This window comes from Myotis daubentonii, chromosome Y, assembly GCF_963259705.1.
Source record: "Myotis daubentonii chromosome Y, mMyoDau2.1, whole genome shotgun sequence".
Lineage (NCBI taxonomy): Eukaryota > Metazoa > Chordata > Mammalia > Chiroptera > Vespertilionidae > Myotis > Myotis daubentonii.
Window position 1 is genome coordinate 1 of NC_081862.1, and position 18,483 is coordinate 18,483.

Here is an 18,483-nt window from a genome sequence, read left to right on the forward strand (position 1 = left end):
CACTGGCTGATCTCTCCCCACCCACCACTCCTGCCTTCCCTCTGAGGTTTCAGTCTCTTCCCTGCTTCCATGTCTCTTCTTCTGCTTCTTCTTCTTCTTCTTCTTCTTTTTTAAATTAAATCTTTTTTTTTTTAACATTGAGAGGGAATTTATTCAGCTGCAGGATTCTCAATGTGATAATTTTAAAAAGACATGCAAGCAGTTTGGTTCTAACCCCTTTAATTTTTTTGTTTTCTTGCTGTAATAACAACCTGAGTTTCTGCCAAGAATTTATTTGGCTTCTCTTATGAATGGGCACCTGCTAGTTTATTGTCTGCAGAACAGACCATGGGGCATGATTTCCAAAAGAAATTGGGGTTGGAGAGCTAAAAAGAACAGTCATGCATTCCTTCAGGCTAAAGTTCTCTTTTGCTTATTGGGATGAAAACCTCTCCTGTCTGCAGTCTCATCCTGTTAACTGTCTTTTTTTTTTTTTTTTTTTTAGATTTTTTAAAAATTAAATCTTTATTGTTCAGATTATTACATTAGTTGCTCTTTTTTCCCACCATAACTCCCCTCCACCCAGTTCCCACCCCACCCTCTGCCCTCACTCCCCACCCACTGTCCTCATCCATAGGTGCACGATTATTGCCCAATCTCTTCCCTCACCCCACACCCCTTTCCCCACCCCCAAGAATAGTCAGTCCATTCCCTTTCTATGTCCCTGATTCTATTACAATCGCCAGTTCATACTGTTCATCAGATTATTTATTCCCTTGATTTTTAGATTCACTTGTTGATAGATGTGTATTTGTTGTTCATAATTTGTATCTTTACCTTTTTTTTCTTCCTCTTCTTAAAGGATACCTTTCAGCATTTCATATAATACTGGTTTGGTGGTGATGAACTCCTTTAGCTTTTTCTTATCTGTGAAGCTCTTTATCTGGCCTTCACTTCTGAATGATAGCTTTGCTGGATAAAGTAGTCTTGGTTGTAGGTTCTTGGTATTCATCACTTTGAATATTTCTTGCCACTCCCTTCTGGCCTGCAAAGTTTCTCACTGACATATCTAGACGTTGAGTCATTTAGTGGCTGCTCCCTGGGTGGCAGTGACTCCTTGGTCTGTGGTTGTTCTTCGGGCGGTTGCGGTAGCAGCTGCTCCTCAGTTGGCAGCAGCTCCTCTGGTGGGTGCTGTTCACAGCTGTGGTGGTTCTTCTGGCTGGTGCGGGGAGGCTTCACGTACAGCTGCTGTTCCTCAGCAGAGGGTGTGGTGCTCAGGAGGTTGCTGTTGCTTGGATCTGCTGCATTGATTTAAAGGCACAAAATACAACACAACAAGGCACCACGTACCAGGCACTAAACACAAATATATTCACGATATTAATAACCCCAAATAAAGGTGACCTCCTGAATTAAGAGAATTAGGGGATAAGGAAGAAGGAAGAGAAAAAGATAAAAGAGATAAAAGAAAAGAAAAGTAGGGACCAAAACAAGGAGTGCAAAAATGAAATTGGGAAAAAGGAGGGGGGAAAATAAAAGTGAGAAAAGAAAAGAAAGAAAGAAAGAAAGCGAAAAGAGAGAATGAAGTGGAAGAGGGGAAGAGACTTTTTATATGAGTAGAATACTCCTATAGAACCGCCACTAATCCCAACAAATTCCAGCAACAGCTCCCTGGAGATGGATGAAAACTAGAAACAACTAATAATATAACGATGAAAATAGAATGGAGGACACTAATCCCAAAATAAAATAAAGAAAAAATAAAATGGCACTTTAAAAAATGGTAAAATGGTAGCAGTAATAATGCTGGTTAAAAATAAGAAGGTAGTAATTAAAAGGGTAAAATCAGTTGATGGAAAAAGAAGAAAAAGAAAAAAAAAGAAAAAAAATTGGTTTCTTAGTTAAAAGGTGAAAAAAGAAAAAAAAAAATTGCAGTAGTGAAGGTCCTTTGGTTCTTCTATTCTTCAGTCTGGCTCGCCTTTAGTCCTGCCAGGTATTCAGGAGAGTGTTGAGTTTCTCTGCGATATACTGTTCCTCTGTGTTGTAAACCACAGTCCTTATTTTAAAGCAGGTCGTATTTGTTTCCCAGACTGCCTTATTTTGTGTTTAGCAAAGAGTCAGTTTGTGGGTCAGCCTCTGGGTGGCAGTGTTCTGGGGTTGGCCTCTGAGGCTATAGGGCCTCTCTGTCCAGTGGAAGTTCACTGCCCAGAGCTGGCTGCATAATAGTTAGTTACCCGTGCTGTGTTGTTGCTGGGATTGAAAATCCCTCTATAGGCCAGACCCTGTTAACTCCCAGGGACTGATCATGTTATCTTAATCCTTGATCTTCTTCAGGGTGGAATCTGGGTGTGGCTGTGCTCCTTGCCTGGGGGCTGGAGGGAGGAGTCTCACTCTCCAGAGAGAATGGCTGCCCCAGTCCTGGGCTCAGGGGTGTCTCAGCACTCAATTCGCTGCCATCTCTCCTGGCCCCCCTTCTCTCCTCAGTCTCTCACCAGATTCCACTCCTCCGCACCCTCTCCCTCTCTTCAGCATAGGTGAGTGTCTCTTTCCGAAATATCTTATGAACAGGATTCAGTGAAAACAAACAAACGCACGCCGGCCGCGGAAACGGGGAAGGCTTGGTTTCTGTAAGCTCTTTTCTTACCGGCACTGCATGGTCTGGTCAGCCCTTCAGGCTGCCCCCTTTAGGCTCAGTCCTCCATGATCACAGAACCCAGCTCTCAAATCCCCCGGCGGCGCCAGGAATCCCGAGGTTCTCCTTTCCCCCCGTCAGGGGCTGTGCCTGTCCCAAGGGACGCAGCTGTCTGCCACGTGGTCTCCCTCCGACCCTCTGGGCTCAGAGGTCTGGCAAACTTTCCTGCCCAAATCCCTGGATTTTTTTTACCTTTCCAGGGGAGTTCTGCTCTTCCCGGCTGCAAACCGTCTCACCAGCTGAGCTATTTCGCCACTTCGGGGTGGGTGCTATTAGTTTCAGCTGCTCACTCCATTTGCTCCGGGACATGACCTGGGACGCGTCTGCCTATATCGCCGCCATCTTCCCTCTCCCCTGCAAAGTTTCTGTTGAGAAATCAGCTGACAGTCGTATTGGTACTCCCTTGTAGGTAACTGACTGTCTTTCTCTTGCTGCTTTTAAGATTCTCTCTTTGTCTTTTGCTCTTGGCATTTTAATTATGTTGTGTCTTGGTGTGGTCCTCTTTGGGTTCCTTTTGTTTGGGGTTCTCTGCGCTTCCTGGACTTGTAAGTCTATTTCTTTCACCAGGTGGGGGAAGTTTTCTGTCATTATTTCTTCAAATAGGTTTTCAATCTCTTGCTCTCTCTCATCTTCTGGCACCCCTATAATTCTGATGTTGGTATGCTTGAAGCTGTCCCAGAGGCTCCTTACACCATCTTCGTATTTTTGGATTCTTTTTTCATTTTGCTTTTCTGGTTGGGTGTTTTTTGCTTCTTCGCATTTCAAATCTTTGACTTGATTATTGCGCTCCTCTGGTCTGCTGTTGGGAGTCTGTATAATATTCTTTATTTCAGTCAGTGTATGCTTAATTTCTAGTTGGTCCTTTATCACAACATCGAAGGTCTCATTAGATTTCTTGAGGATCTCACTACATTTATCGGCGGTCTCACCAATCTTCTTGAAGGTCTCACTACATTTATCGGCGGTGTCACCAGTCTTTTTGAGGGCCTTATTAAGTTTATCGGCAGCTTCTAGACAGTTCTTTAAAGACCTTAAAAGTGTAGTTTTGAACTCTATATCCAGCAGTTTGCTTTCCTCCAATTCTGTCGTTTGTGTCCTATTTCTTTGTCTCGGCATTTTTTATGCTTCGCTGTGTCGATAGTGTGCCTTTCTGTGCTAAGTGTCCCAATTACCTGAGGTAGACACTCTTGGTCTTTGTGCACAGTCTTGTTGTAATTAAGCCTTTATTGTTGTAGTTATCACTGTGAGGAATTGACCTCCAGGCCAATTGGCTGTGAGAATCAGCTGTGTCTGCAGTGGGAGAACTTCTGTGCTGGAGACACCCTTCTGGGGCTAGACTTGCTTCGATGGGGCTTTGGTGCTCCTAAATTAAATCTTTATTGTTCAGACTATTACATTTGTTCCTCTTCCCCCCCCCCCCCATAACTCCCCTCCTCCCAGTTCCCACCCCACCCTCCACCCTCACTCCCCACCCACTGTCCTCATCTATAGGTGCACGATTTTTGTCCAGTCTCTTCCTGCATCTCCCACACCCCTTTCCCCCCCAAGAATAGTCAGTCCATTCCCTTTCTATGTCCCTGATTCTATTATAATCACCAGTTCATTCTGTTCATCAGATTATTTATTCAGTTGATTCTTAGATTCACTTGTTGATAGATGTGTATTTGTTGTTCATAATTTGTATCTTTACCTTTTTCTTCTTCTTCCTCTTCTTAAAGGATACCTTTCAGCATTTCATGTAATACTGGTTTGGTGGTGATGAACTCCTTTAGCTTTTCCTTATCTGTGCAGCTCTTTATCTGGCCTTCACTTCTGAATGATAGCTTTGCTGGATAAAGTAGTCTTGGTTGTAGGTTCTTGGTATTCATCACTTTGAGTATTTCTTGCCACTCCCTTCTGGCCTGCAAAGTTTTTGTTGAGAAATCCGCTGACAGTCCTATGGGTATTCCCTTGTAGGTAACTGTGTTTCTTTCTCTTGCTGCTTTTAAGATTCTCTCTTTGTCTTTTGCTCTTGGCATTTTAATTATGATGTGTCTTGGTGTGGTCCTCTTTGGATTCCTTTTGTTTGGGGTTCTCTGCACTTCCTGGACCTGTAAGTCTATTTCTTTCACCACGTGGGGGAAGTTTTCTGTCATCATTTCTTCAAATAGGTTTTCAATATCTTGCTCTCTCTCTTCTTCTGGTACCCCTATAATTCGGATGTTGGTATGCTTGAAGCTGTCCCAGAGGGTCCTTACACTATCTTCGTATTTTCGGATTCTTTTTTCATTTTGCTTTTCTGGTTGGGTGTTTTTTGCTTCTTCGCATTTCAAATCTTTGACTTGATTATTGCGCTCCTCTGGTCTGCTGTTGGGAGTCTGTATAATATTCTTTATTTCAGTCAGTGTATGCTTAATTTCTAGTTGGTCCTTTATCACAACATCGAGGGTCTCATTAGATTTCTTGACGATCTCACTATATTTATCGGCGGTCTCACCAGTCTTTTCGAGGGCCTTACTAAGTTTATTGGCGGCTTCTAGACAGTTCTTGAGAGACCTTAAAAGTGTGGTCTTGAACTCTATATCCTCCATTTCTGCCATTTGTGTCCTGTTTCTTTGTCTCCGCATTTTTTATGCTTTCTTGGTGCACCCCCTTGTAGTCTTTGTGTGCAGTCTTGTTGTAGTTAAGCCTTGATTGTTGTAGGTAATACTTGGGGGGATTTGACCTCCAGGCCAACTGGCTGTGAGAATCTCTGGGTCTCTTTCGGTTCATCAGTTTATGTTGTTCACTAGACTCCACACCGGGGGAGAGGGGGGCGGTTAGGGATGGGGTGAGGGTGACTTCTGGCCAGCCATTGGGAAAAGTCAAAGTCGGTGACTCCTCCTGTCCCCTGGTGGTTTGCTGGGAACGAGGTTCCACAATGAACTCAGAGGAATTTGCAGAATGGGAAGTACCAGGGCCACTTTAACCCCTAGCATCATTTTCGTGGATGTCCCTCCCTGGGATAAGGATGCAGTTGTACTGGGGACACAGGCTGCATTTTTCTCTGAGTCACAAAGTGGGTCACGGCGTCATGCTCCTGCATGTGCAGCTCTATCTAGTGTGGGAGCCAAGTGAGGGCTGGGCCCTGCCTGCCTTATTCTTTTATTAACCCTCCTAGAGAATATTTTTTTTTTTCATTGATAGGGAGAGGGAGAGGTGGAGGGGGAAGGAGAGGGAGGGAGAGGGGGAGAGGGAGAGAGAGAGGGAGAAGGGAAGGGAGAGGGACAGGGAGAGAGAGAGAGAGATATGGATGAGAGGCATCTACCTGCTTCCTCCCGCGGGGCTGGGGATCAAACCTGCAATCGAGGATTGCGTCCTTGACAGGGAATTGAACCCATGACCCTTCAGTCCACAGGCTGACTCTCTAATCACTGAGTAAAACCATCCAGGGCCCTGCCCAGCTCTTCATGGTTCCGGGTTTGTCAGGGTGCAGCCCACTTACTTTTGTCTTTAGCCCCCACCCCCATTGACCAAGCCTATTCCCATGGGGTGGGTGTGGGGAGCAGCTCCTGGCAGCCTCTATCCTGCCAAATGCGAACAGGTCCTGGGAGTGAAAATGCAGCGAACTGAGGAGGGGAGAGCGCCCAGGGATGAGGCACCCAGCAGGGCTTCTGGCCTCAGCGATGATCCTGGATCAGAGACAGCTTCCTGGGGATCTGGACCCCCAGGGAAGTGGATTGGGAACCAGACTGTCCTTGGGTAAGCAGACCCTTCTCTGTCATGACTGGAACATGTACCACTTTGTCCATGAGCTCAGCTTCAGTGGACCTATTGGTGGGATGTGCACTCACTGGACATGGAAGGGTTTTGTTCCTTGCTCCCATATTGGTGCTCCCCCTGCAGGTGATCTTGGACATCCTTCATGCTCCTGGACGTTTACACCTTTGGGACTTGCTGTTGGTTAGTGTCCGGAGCCTGGGAATCACTTTGTGAGCTGCATGAGGAGGGGCAGGAGGGGGATCAGGTGAGTGCCTCTACAGAAGGCTCAGAATTTGGCCAAATGGTCACTCTCCCACTCCCCTAGTCTGGCTCCTTTTTATCTGAAGCACCTCCTCCACTTGCAAGGCAGGAGGGGGGTAGGAGGGGGGCAGGAGGGGGGCAGGAGGGGGTTCTTCACAGAACTGCATGCATGGAAACGTGTTCTGGAAAATGGGAGCACTGAGTAGCAATCACTGATCCTCACCAAAGAGCCACTTAACAGCCCTGGCCGGCATGGCTCAGGGGTTAGAGCATCGACTCAAGTACTGCAGGGTCTCGGGTTTGATTCCCAGTCAAGGGCATGTACCTGGGTTTCAGGTTTGATCCTCAGCCCAGTCAGGGCACATGCAGGAGTCAAGCAATCGAGTGCCTCGCATCAGTGTTTCTCTCCCTCTCTCTGTCCTACCCCACCCTTCCACTCTCCAAAAATCAATAGAAAAAATACTCTTTGGTCAGAATTCTCCAAAAAAATAAATAAATGAAAGAGGAAATGCCTGCAGTAATGCTCTATTGCTGCTACACAACAAAATTGACTGGGAGGAAGTCTTTGGCCACATGCACTTAAGCAGACTCATTCATAAGTCTTTTATGTTATGACAAACAGACCAGTAAGTTAAAATGCACCTGAAGCTATCTTGCTAGGAGCACTGTTCTACACAAACGACACTACCGCAGCTACACCTCTGTCAACCCAAACTCCTGTGTGAGTCCCAGTTCCTGAAGCTCTTCAAGAGCTTCTCTTTGCAGGTACCCCTCCTCCCATCATTGCTTTCATGGCCTTACAATCCCAGTGGTTTCTAGTACCTGCCATCTGAGCAACTACAAAACATCCCCTGCCGAGCTAGAGTATCACCAGGAAATGTCTGAAAACCAAGTCTTCTTTATTGGTTTGTTTGCTCCATGACTGGCTTATATTCACCAACTTGACTTGATACACCATGACCATAATGCTCATGTGTATGTCTCCAGTGCCTGGGCAGAGCTCAGTGTCTGGAGTGGCAATGGGTAGTCAAAGTCTCTTGCTCTTGGGCACATCCGATTGGCTCTGCTGAGCCCTGTGCCTTCTTCCAGTTGGAAGGGAGGCTGGGGAGGCAAGCAGCAAGTGTCTTTGCTTCTAGATTGGGGGTGAGGCTGTGCCCCTCAGGTAAAGGGATCTTCCAATAGAAGAGGCTTTCAATGCTGGGGGCAATTAAGAATGAAGATGGGCTGGGTGCCCAGGTCACAGTGTCCTGCATCTGTCTGCGGCCATGCCACTCCAGAAGCACATCCACAGGCATTCTGCAGAGCTGCTCTACAGTGAAAGTAAGTCCTAACTGTGTGTAAAAGGCATCACATGGCAGAGGTGTCTTCAATGCCCCTACAAAAACATGTCCTCACTTTGCTAGAGACACCAAGCTGACTGACAACCCCAATGCATATTATAATATTTCTGCCAAGGTAAATCTATTTTTCCCACTGATGGGAAGACGGAGATCTAGGAAACAGGTGAGCATAAATCAGGCTCTACAGGTGACTGAGACTGAACTGCTCAGGAAAGCATGGACACCAAAGGCTGATTCCTGATCAAAGCTGCCTCTTCTGCGCCTGCTGTAGTGCACAGAGAACATGCAGCCCAAAAAGGGGACCAAAAGCTGGGTTCCTGGTGGGAGTTGTCTTTTCCACACCCTCTTGTGGTGAACTAAGGACCCGCAGACTCATGTGAGGACCAAAGACTGATTTCCTGTTTGGAACTGCCTATTCTAAGCCCTCTTGCAGTGCGTAGAGAACGTGCAACCCAGTAATGGGACCAAAGGCTGAATGCCTGATGGAGCATTCTCTTCTGCACCCTTTTGTGAGGAAAGAAGGCCACAGCCCTAAGTGTGGCCCAAAGGCTGAAGTACTCATGGGAGGTACGTCTTCTTCACCCTCTTGTGGTGAACGAAGTACGTGCAGCCCCATGTGTTGAACAAAGGCTGAATTCCTGATCAGAGCTGCTGCTTCAGCCCCTTGTAGTGCACAAGGAACATACAGCACATAAAGGGGACCGAATGCTTAATTCCTGATCAAACCTGCATCCTCTGCACCCTCCTTTGGTGCACGAAAAACATGCAGGCTGACCTGGAGACCAATGGGGGAATTCCTGATGAAAGCTGGTTGGGGAAAACTGATGATCAGATCAGTGGGTTAGAAGACAGGTAGAAAAAAATCACTGAGTAGAGAACCAAAAAGAAAAAACCCCACAATTTTAAAACAGGACAACCTAAGGGAGCTGTGGGACAGGTTTCATTTTCAGACTCACAGAATTCCTTAGTAGGCTGCTGTTCTCAAGACTGTCCGCAAGTAGGCACCAGGGTGCTGTTCTCAGAATGCCCACAACAGGTAGCGACTGTGCCTAATTCCTTACTAGGTTATTGCTCTCGGAATGCCCACAAAGGGCATTTACCTGGGTTGCAGCTTCACTGGGCACTGCAGGAGGCAATCAATCAATGTAAATCTCTTGCACTGATGTTTCTCTGTCTCTCTCCCCCACCTTTTCCCTCCCCTGCACACTCTCTAAAAGTCAATGAAAAAATACCCTCAGGTGAAGATTAACAAACAAACAAACAAAAAAAAATACATTGCATTTTGCATTTCACACAAATGTTTTGCAGTACATAAACTTTTGGCCAGTGCTGTTTATTTGAGAGTACTAAAAATGGGAAAGTCCCTAATGACTAATTGGAAGGTCAGACTTCTCATTTTAACTTATTGTTTCTAGCCATAAACTAATTATATTTGACATGTTGCATAACCAGAAGAATGTTACTAACCCAAGTCCCATTTCCCACAGGTTTTGTTTGTTTGCTTTTTTGGTGTTTATAACATATAAATTGTGTTAATTACACTTAATGAGTTGAACAACATATGTGAAAGACAATCTTCAATTCTGAGACTCTAATCTGTGAGTTGCCATCTGATTTTGGACCAAAGAATGATTTTATTCCAAAGTTTTGTTTTATTTTTTTCTGAACAGCTTGGAATAAGAACTGTTTATATATTAATCACTTATTGAATTATTATGGATTTAATGGTTTCTTTTTCAAGCAGCTTGGGGCTTACTGTGGTGACATCTGCTCATAGTTGGACACTTTAGGGTACTAAGCAATTGTATCATAAGGGGATTTTTCTCCCCGCTAAGTTACAACATGGTCAACGCTCAACCAGTGAGCCACGACAGCCGGGCCATACTTATACTCTATGGAAGACATCTGAGCAATAAATGTAGAAAAATTATCATTTGCAACACCAAACAAATTACTGAATACAGGCAACAACCCTCACTGGCTGCTAAATATATTACATGGAGGTTGCTGTGGCCGGTGAACATACACCACGCTTTTCTGGGACAAGGCCTGGTTTACATTAGCTGTGTCATCAGCATTATTAATACTGCACCTTCTTGCACCCCCTGTTCAAAATTGCCTCCTTTGAATGATATATGATCAACCTTGTAATAGGAAACTTTGTAATGAGTGTGGAGGCAAGTTACACCTGAAACACCCGCTCAATCTAAACAGCACAATAAAAAACAGACACAGGCAGCCGCTCCACAGACTCGGCTATGGCTGGGGCTCCGGCCGCCAGCGCTCCCTGCCCCGGCCGTCGCCGCCGCCGCCGCCCCACACTGACTGGGTTGCTGGCCCGTAAGGAGTATCTAAGGCGGCACCGAGCCCTGGGGATCTGTTCCCAGCGCCTCACAGAAAGACACGTCTCCGCCACCCCCGCCGGCGTCCCGCGGTACCACTTCCGGTTGCAGTCATCACTCCCTCAGAAAAACACACACACACACACCCACCCCTTCTAACTTGTCTCCTTTGCCGGGTCCTAAGAGACCAGGCCTCAGCAGGGCCGAGGTCCTAAGCGGCCAGAGCGGGCGGCCGGCGCTATTGCCCTGTCCAGTGGGCGGCTCAGAGAAACACCAGGAACTTTTATTCCTGGGCTCGAGGTCCAAACGGACCCTTTTCAGAAGCGGACGCTATAGGTCTTCAGCAACAGGTGTAGAGGTGGCAGAGGCCTCTGCCTTCTTATTTGCCGGTCGCGATGGATGCGGCTTTGCTGTCTTTAAAACTGAGGTCTCCGATTCTGAGGCTGACTGCTCGTTTAAAATCCAAACACGAGAGCGGTTCTCCAGACATTTTCCAAGCGGAGCCGGAATCACCGGGATTCAGCGGGCCTGTGCTGCTCAGCAACTGTGCCGAACTCGTGTGTGATTGGCTGGAGCCGACCGGGCGCAGGCGGGCCTCGTCCCAGGCCACGCCCACTTGGGTATAAAGTGGCCCCTCCCGGCCCTGAAAGTACCTGTGGGTTCCGCGGCGGCCGTCATGGAGAACCGAGCCTTCCGCGAGCCAGAAGCCGGTGAAGTGCTGCCGCAGTACAAGTTCGACTGCAGGCCCTTGGAGGCCTACCTCAGCCAGCACTTGCCCGGCTTCTGGGCCGAGCCCGAGGCCAAGCTGACCATTGCCCAGTACAGGTATCGCCACTAGTCTCCTCCTCCAGTCGAAACGAATCTGTGCGTCGTGCTTTTCTCCCTTTGGCCCTGGGTGGGTTCCCGATGCCCCGCCGCCCCAGTTTCTTCTCGGCAATGACACACTCTGCAGGCGGGAGCTGGCATGGCATTCTGGGAATTTCCAGTTCGTGGGCAATTATGGAAGAGACCCTAGTCACGATTCCAACTAGGAGAAGGAATCTCCGTTCAGGGATGCAATTATGCACCTCGGGGATTCACTGAGGCTTGGAAGCCCTGTGGGGTATACAGAGGCCTTCGCTCAACCTTTGTTCTATAGCCATTAACTTTTCCCCCCTGAGAAACAAGTGTTACTCCTTTATAATTGGCCATATTCTCGGAGGCTGGCCTAATGGCCCCAGCTGGGGGATTCGAATTCTAATGGCCGATCTTCCACTTGGCAAACCACACCGCCACTTTGGGCTTCAGTTCTGGCTTCTGGAGGGGAGCCCTGCAGGGCCGCTAGTGTTACATAAACTCTCTGAGAGCTAGTTTCCTAATCTGTAACAAATACCCGACTGTTCTGAGTAATCCTGATAATTAAACGAAGTACAATAGGTGAAAGGACTTAAACATGGCAACAGAACTATATACCAGTGGCATTGATCACTACCATCTTTATTCCTGATTTAAAAAAAAAATAATGGCAAAGGACTTGGATAAAAGAGAGTTTTGAGGTATAATTCAGGTATAAGGCACCTAGTTCCAATAGACAATGGAGGATGAAGGAGAAGGTGGAATAAAAAAACAGCTGAGGTTTCTAGCCTAGACGTTTTGTGTTGTAACAAACTAAAACAAATCAAAGTTCAAATTTCAACGAGGCCACTTGCTGTGGAAATCTGGATGGTGATTTAACCCTTTTGAGCAACTCAAAAGGGTTAGTAATGGAGACAGTAATATGTATCTCCTAGAATTGTTGGAGAATTATCTAATTGAAAAATACCTAATTCTGAATTAGGTTGGATGTTAAAATAACCAGGATTGTGCTTGTTAAATGAAATCAGTTGTGGCGTAAATAGTACAGGCACACCTCGTTCGATTGCACTTAGCGTTATTTCACTTCACAGATGTTGTGTTTTTTACAAATTGAAGGCAAAAACCTTCCACCAGCAAAAAGACTAAAACTCACTTTTATTGCAGTGGTCTGGAACCAAATCTGCAATATCTCTGAGGTATGCCTACATAGTGTTAGGTTAGGTGGCTCAGGAGGCGGCGCAAGAAATAGAGTCCAGTGAATCAGAAAAGAAAGGAAAGGAAAAGGTTTATTCTGCGTCCCCGGGAGACCCACGTACCCCCAGGACAGGGCACGTGGATTCACGCCAACAGGGAGGGGGGCGCTTTTTTATACTGCGGTTGGGTGAGGGGCGGGGACATGAGCTGAGGAATTCTCTGCCGCAGGGGATGGGCGGGGGTATTCAGAAGAAGTCCCTATCTGTGTCGGGGTATGTGGATTCAGGGAGAAGAAGCTGGTATCTGTGTCTGGCGCGTTGATCTGTGAGAAATCCCAGGGGAAGTCCATTGTCTCATCACATGTCTCTGATCCTGGGCTCCCTCCGACCTAACATTCCGGCCTTTTGGTGATAAGGGACGGCGACTCGTTCTGGCTGCTTCCAGCTGGCTAAGGGCGACGGAGGGGGGGGGGGGGCGTTTAAAGGCCAGGGTTAGGCAGAGGCAGGTCGGAGGGCAGCCGAGCGTAGGGATGGAGCAGGAGCTGATTCACAGTCACCTGTGACATCTCTGCGATCCGGGAGCGGATGAACTTGAGGAGGCAGGGGGCTAGAAGAAAAAAGACACAGATGAGAATCAGGGGCCCTATCATGGGTAGGACCCAGGTGGCTAAGGGGCTTTGGAAGCAGCCGGAAGGAGAGTTGTCCTGGAAGTGTCCTGCATGTAGTTCTTCACTCAGCTTAGTCAGGGTCTGTACGTTTACGTTTTGCTCCACTACTCCGGCTCAATGTAGTAACAGCATTCTTCCTGAAGGAATATACAGGTTCCTCCTTTTTCTGCAGTCAGAAGGTCTGAGGCGAGCTGGTTCTGTAGTGCTACTTGGGCTACTGATGTCACTTGCTGCTGTAGGGAGGCTAAAAGAGGCAGTAGTAGACTCCAGGGCTAACTGGAGCTTGTCATTAAAGTACTGAGCAGTGACCAGACTGTTCCCGAGGGCCCCCCAGTGAGGCCTACTGAGGCAGTAATACTCACCCCTAACATGACAGGGAGGAAGGCAGCCAGGTGGGTCCAGGGATGGGATGGAGGGAGCAACCAGTGAGCTCTGACTCTCCGTACAAGGTTAGTTGGGGAACTACTGTGACCACGAAGCAAGGCCCGGGGTCAGAGGAGTTCATGCAGTTGCTTAAGGTGCCATTGCACCAAAAGAAGGTACCCGGACTGGCCTTGGTGGGGCTGGCTGCGGTGTAGTTCTGGGTGCAGTTCCACGTGACTCGCCCTCCGGTTACCGGATTACTGGTCTGGTAGCATATCCGTGGGGGCAGGATGGGCTCTGGAGTTTCGGGTTCCCAAAGGGGAATGCCAGCCACAGGAGGCTGACATTCACCTTTCCCTTGGGTTCTTGGAGAAGTCGTGAGTGGGACGGCAGCCAGCAAAGACCTGCCGGGTGACTTGTTTGCCATTCTGGTAGTAGGTTTCACGGACCTTGAACCTCCACACATAAGTGGGTGGGGGTGGGTGTAGGTTGCTGAGGGCCGGGAGGAGAAGGAAGAGGGGAGGGTGGTTAAGGCGGACCTTAGTGGGGCCCAACACCTCACATTTATAGAAGTCATGCTGCTCCGGGGTCCTCTTGAGTCTGGAGAGGCGGTGCCAGGACAGGTCGTCAAGCTGGGGTCGCCAAGCAGCTTGGCTGCAGTGGGGGCTCTGAGGATTACAGTGTGAAGTCCTGTCCACCTAGGCTCCAAGGCTTGTGGTTGTAGGTTCTTAAGGAGGACCGAGTCACCAGGGTGAAGGGCTGGTCTTGGGAGTCCTGGTCGGTCGGCTCTGGCTTGGGCAGAAACCTGTTCTCATGTTCTCAGAGCAATTGCCTGGTTAAAGACAGATATGGGAGATACGTACCCAGGGGAGGGGGATCAGTAAGAAGACGGTGATTGAGCAAGAAGAGTCAAAAGGGCTCAAGAAAATGGGGCTCCTTGGTGTAGCCGGAGTTTGGTCAGGGCCATGGGCAGGAGGTCCGGCCAGGAGCTGCGAATTTCTAGAGAGTTTAGTTAGATGGTTCAATAGGTTGGAATTGAGTGGCTATGATGAGGGTGCGAGCCAGTGACAGAAATCCAGCAGGATGTAGAGGAGGAGGGATTGATGTTTGAGAGTAGATGGAAAGTTGTGTTGATGAGGGTGGGCATAGGAGTAGGTACAGGTTTCGTAAATAGAGAGCGACACTAGAGGATTTCCCAACCAGACAGTAGAATTGATGACTCCCTCATCATTCCATGTCCCATTTCACCTGAAAATATGAAAAACCTGAGCAGAATCGGAGGGTCCCTTGCCAGGTAGGAGCCTGTGAGGAATGATGGGTCATCCGGTCCTGGATGGTGTCGCCGAATCTTCTTCGGGGATGGTGGGAGGCACTTGGTGAGCCTGAGAGAGGTAGGTATTGCAGCGAAAGCGGGAGAAAATGTTAGAATGGGCTGTTATCCAAGGGAAAATGGAAGGAGCAGTGGAAGCCAGGGACCTGGAGGCTGGAGAAAAGGTGGGGAGAGGGAGGGAGCAGGTCGCGCAGCCTGTTCCCAGGCCTCTAGCCGCTTGGATTTTAAAACTGTCGCATTTTTCCTTTGGGAAGGGTGAAGGGGGATGGGGCGAGGTCAGAGCAGTTTTCAGTTCAGAGGAGGGGACAGTCGTGGCAGAGAGAAGGAGAAAAGGCGTTCACAGCGAAGACTGAGGTAGGCGACGACTGAGCTAGGCAAAGACTGAGCTAGGCTACCGTGGTCTGGGACAACAGGGCCCCATGACTGGATGCATGGCAGTGGGGGATCTGCGTCCCTGTAAAGGGAGGGGGCCAGGAGTGGGAGGAGCAGGGAAGCTGAAGGGCTCAGAGTGACTGCAGAGTGGCCACTAGGATGGTGAGGATGTCTTGTCCTGACAGGGGCATGGGGCATGCTATCATCAAGGAGGCAGGGAAGGGGTCCGGTGGCCGGAGGTCAGGTGGATTTGCCGTCAATACCCATGTCCGAGATCTTGGAAGGATAAAGGGGCCCTAAAAAGGAGAGCAGGACAGAGAAGGCAGCCCCCGTGTCAACCGGGAAGGTGACCGGTGGCCTTCAGTGCAGCCCTGAGCATGGCGAGGATGACGGGGTCATCAAGGCTGGGCGTCTTCAGTCTTCAGCCAGTCCCAGCATGGCCAGTGGCGGTGCGTCATGGCCTCCTGGAAGGGTGGTCCTTTCACGCTGAGGCGTAAAGGGTCCACCACTTTTCCAGGGGCAGTCACTCTTCCAGTGACCATTTTGACCGCATGCCGGGCAGGGCTTGGTCGGAGCTCGGGGCCAGGGGCACTGCATTGCCCAGTGGCCTTCATTTCCGCATTTGAAGCATTCTCTGGTGGCATTCCTTTCGTTGCACCCCCACCGCTCACAGCCCCATTGGGGCCATGGCGGCTGCCCTCAACCTCAGGGCCACAAACAACTAAGGCGTGTCTGCAGGTCTACCTCCTGTGGAAGGCAGGCCTCCCATTCTGACTGTGCCTGCTCCTCCAGGGCATTAAGAACCTTCAAGGCCATTTTTCACTCGATCTCGGACCTGGGTTTGAGGACTAATAAAGACCTTAAAGGTCGGGTTAGAGAGTGGGGGGCATAGATTCAGACTATGCCCTCAGTTCCTGGGCGGGACTAGGGCAGGGGTAGAATGGGCGCAGAAATGGAAGAGGCTGTTTTGGCGCTGACGTTCTTAGGATTTGGGCTCTAGGGGAGAAGGAAGCTTCTCGTTAAGAGGGCCTGAAGAGAGCACAGCTGCAACCTCTCGCAAAGGGAACTGGCCGGCCACCTGTGAACTAAAGTGCTGGCAGTCATGGTGGCAGAGTTTCGGCGGAGCACACAGAGGAAGGCGGGCGGTTAGACCTTACAGAGGGCACTGCGTGGGGTACGGGTTACTAAGGCAGGCCTGTGACGGGAGGGGAGAGAGCGGGAGAGGTGCCTGGGTGGGCTTGGGAGAGGTATCGGCAGTTGAGTTTAAAAGCCGCAACCTCCCAGGGGCAGAACGGAGGAGGAAGGACAGAAGGGAGGTAGCGCCTACGGGACGCGTGTGTGCCGACTGGGAAAGCAGGCAGGGGCAGGGCGGCAGGGGACTTGAGTTGCCGGCTCCCCCAGCGGCTACAGCGTTAGCGGCTGAGGTGGTGCGCGGATGGACTCACTGCGCGGCAGCAGAATGGGGAAAGGGGCACAGTGCTTGCGGTGGCGTCAGCAGCGTGCAGGGACTGGGGTTGTAAAAGGTGGTTTGAGTTTCGGCCACAGTGGGGCGGGGGGAAGAGGGGAGGCGGGATCAGTGGGAGGTGGAAGAAGGTGTGGCTGGAGGAGGGTCCAGCAGGACAGGGGCTTATGCCGGCCTTTGGGAAGGGTGAAGGGGGAGTTCTCCGGTGGAGGGGGTGGGGGGACGCGGAGACGATGGCGGTGCCGTCGCCGCGTCCCACACACAGCACATGAACCCACCCCCACATGCACCGCACACACCTCAGGCTCGGCGGTGCAGGGACAGCCCGGAGGGAGGAGGAAGGGCGGAGTGAGGAGAGATGGCTGAAGGAACTTTGGGGGAGGGACGGGGAACGCAGAGAGATGGAGAGAGGCTGAGAGACTGAGAGAGAGAGACTTGGGCAAATTTCCCAGTTCGCTGGCAGAAATTACTGAGGTCGGTGTGATGGTAAAGTCAGGGTCCCGTTTTCATACTGGGGCCATGACAGAAAAAGGACGAGGGTCCGGGACAGGCCCCGTGTTTAGCCAGATGGGTGAGCCGGCACCCTAGAGGTGTGCTCAGGTCAGGTTTGGAATTTGGAATCCCCCTGTGCTTGATCCCCGTGGCCTGTAGCGGGGCTAAAGGCTGGCGTCCCAGCGGTTTCACCCACGCTACGGAGGGACCGTGGGCAGGTAGAGGCGTCCCTGCTACCCCCCAGGTCTGGAGGAGCCTTCCTGGAAGGGTCCGGAGAGGCAATCTCTGACGTGGCCACGTTTTATGGACAGAGATGCCGCTGGGCAGACGGCCACATGGGACCAGCACGGGGCGGGGCGGGACTCACCGCTGATGCTGCCGAACTGGGAAAAGTTGCTGAGCTGAAGAGATGAGGTCCTGGTGGGTCCAGAGCCACGAGGAGGGAGAGGCGGGCACCCAGAGCCGTGGAGGAACGGCCAAAGGGAGTGCTCGTGCCACCCGGGTTTCAAGGCACCAAATGTTAGGTTAGGTGGCTCAGGAGGCGGCGCAAGAAATAGAGTCCAGTGAATCAGAAAAGAAAGGAAAGGAAAAGGTTTATTCTGCGTCCCAGGGAGACCCACGTACCCCCAGGACAGGGCACGTGGATTCACGCCAACAGGGAGGGGGGCGCTTTTTTTATACTGCGGTTGGGTGAGGGGTGGGGACATGAGCTGAGGTATGCAGTTGAGGAAGTTTCAGCTGCAGGGGGTCGTGGAGAAGCCAGTATCTGTGTGTGGCACATTGATCTGTGAGAAATTCCAGGGGAAGTCCATTGTCTCATCACATGTCTGCATGTATCCGAACCTGGGCTCTCTCCGACCTAACAATTGGTAAGTATGGTAAGTCACTGGATGGACTCCTTTTGTGTCCCCTAAAGAGGGGTAACCTTGTCTGAAACAATTAACTTTATTCCTTCTGCCTATGAAAGCCTTTCATTTTGTATAGCTCCTGAGCTCCTTTTTGCTTGATGGGATTCATGAGTACTTGGATAATGCCAATTTTATCAATCAATTTAGGTGAATTTTGTTTAACAACATAAGCAAAATATTTTTAACCAGTCTGAACATACTGGGATTTTTCTCCCGAGGACTTTTTGCAACTACTCCATAATTAAGGTAAACTTACTGTTTTCACCTTTTTTGAAATAATACCAGCAACAGGTGACACTATATACAGGAGGTATGAACAGATTTTATTTCTATTGCCAAATGGGACAAATGCGAGACTATTATTAGCATGATAGTGTAGAACATTTACATATTTGCTATTTAAATATAATTATTTTTATTACAAGTAGGTCATTTGGGGGAGAAATTGTGCATCAGTCGTTTTAATTTATATTGTCTATGAATTTAATTTCAGCATGATAAAAATGTTAGGAAAATATTTGCTATAA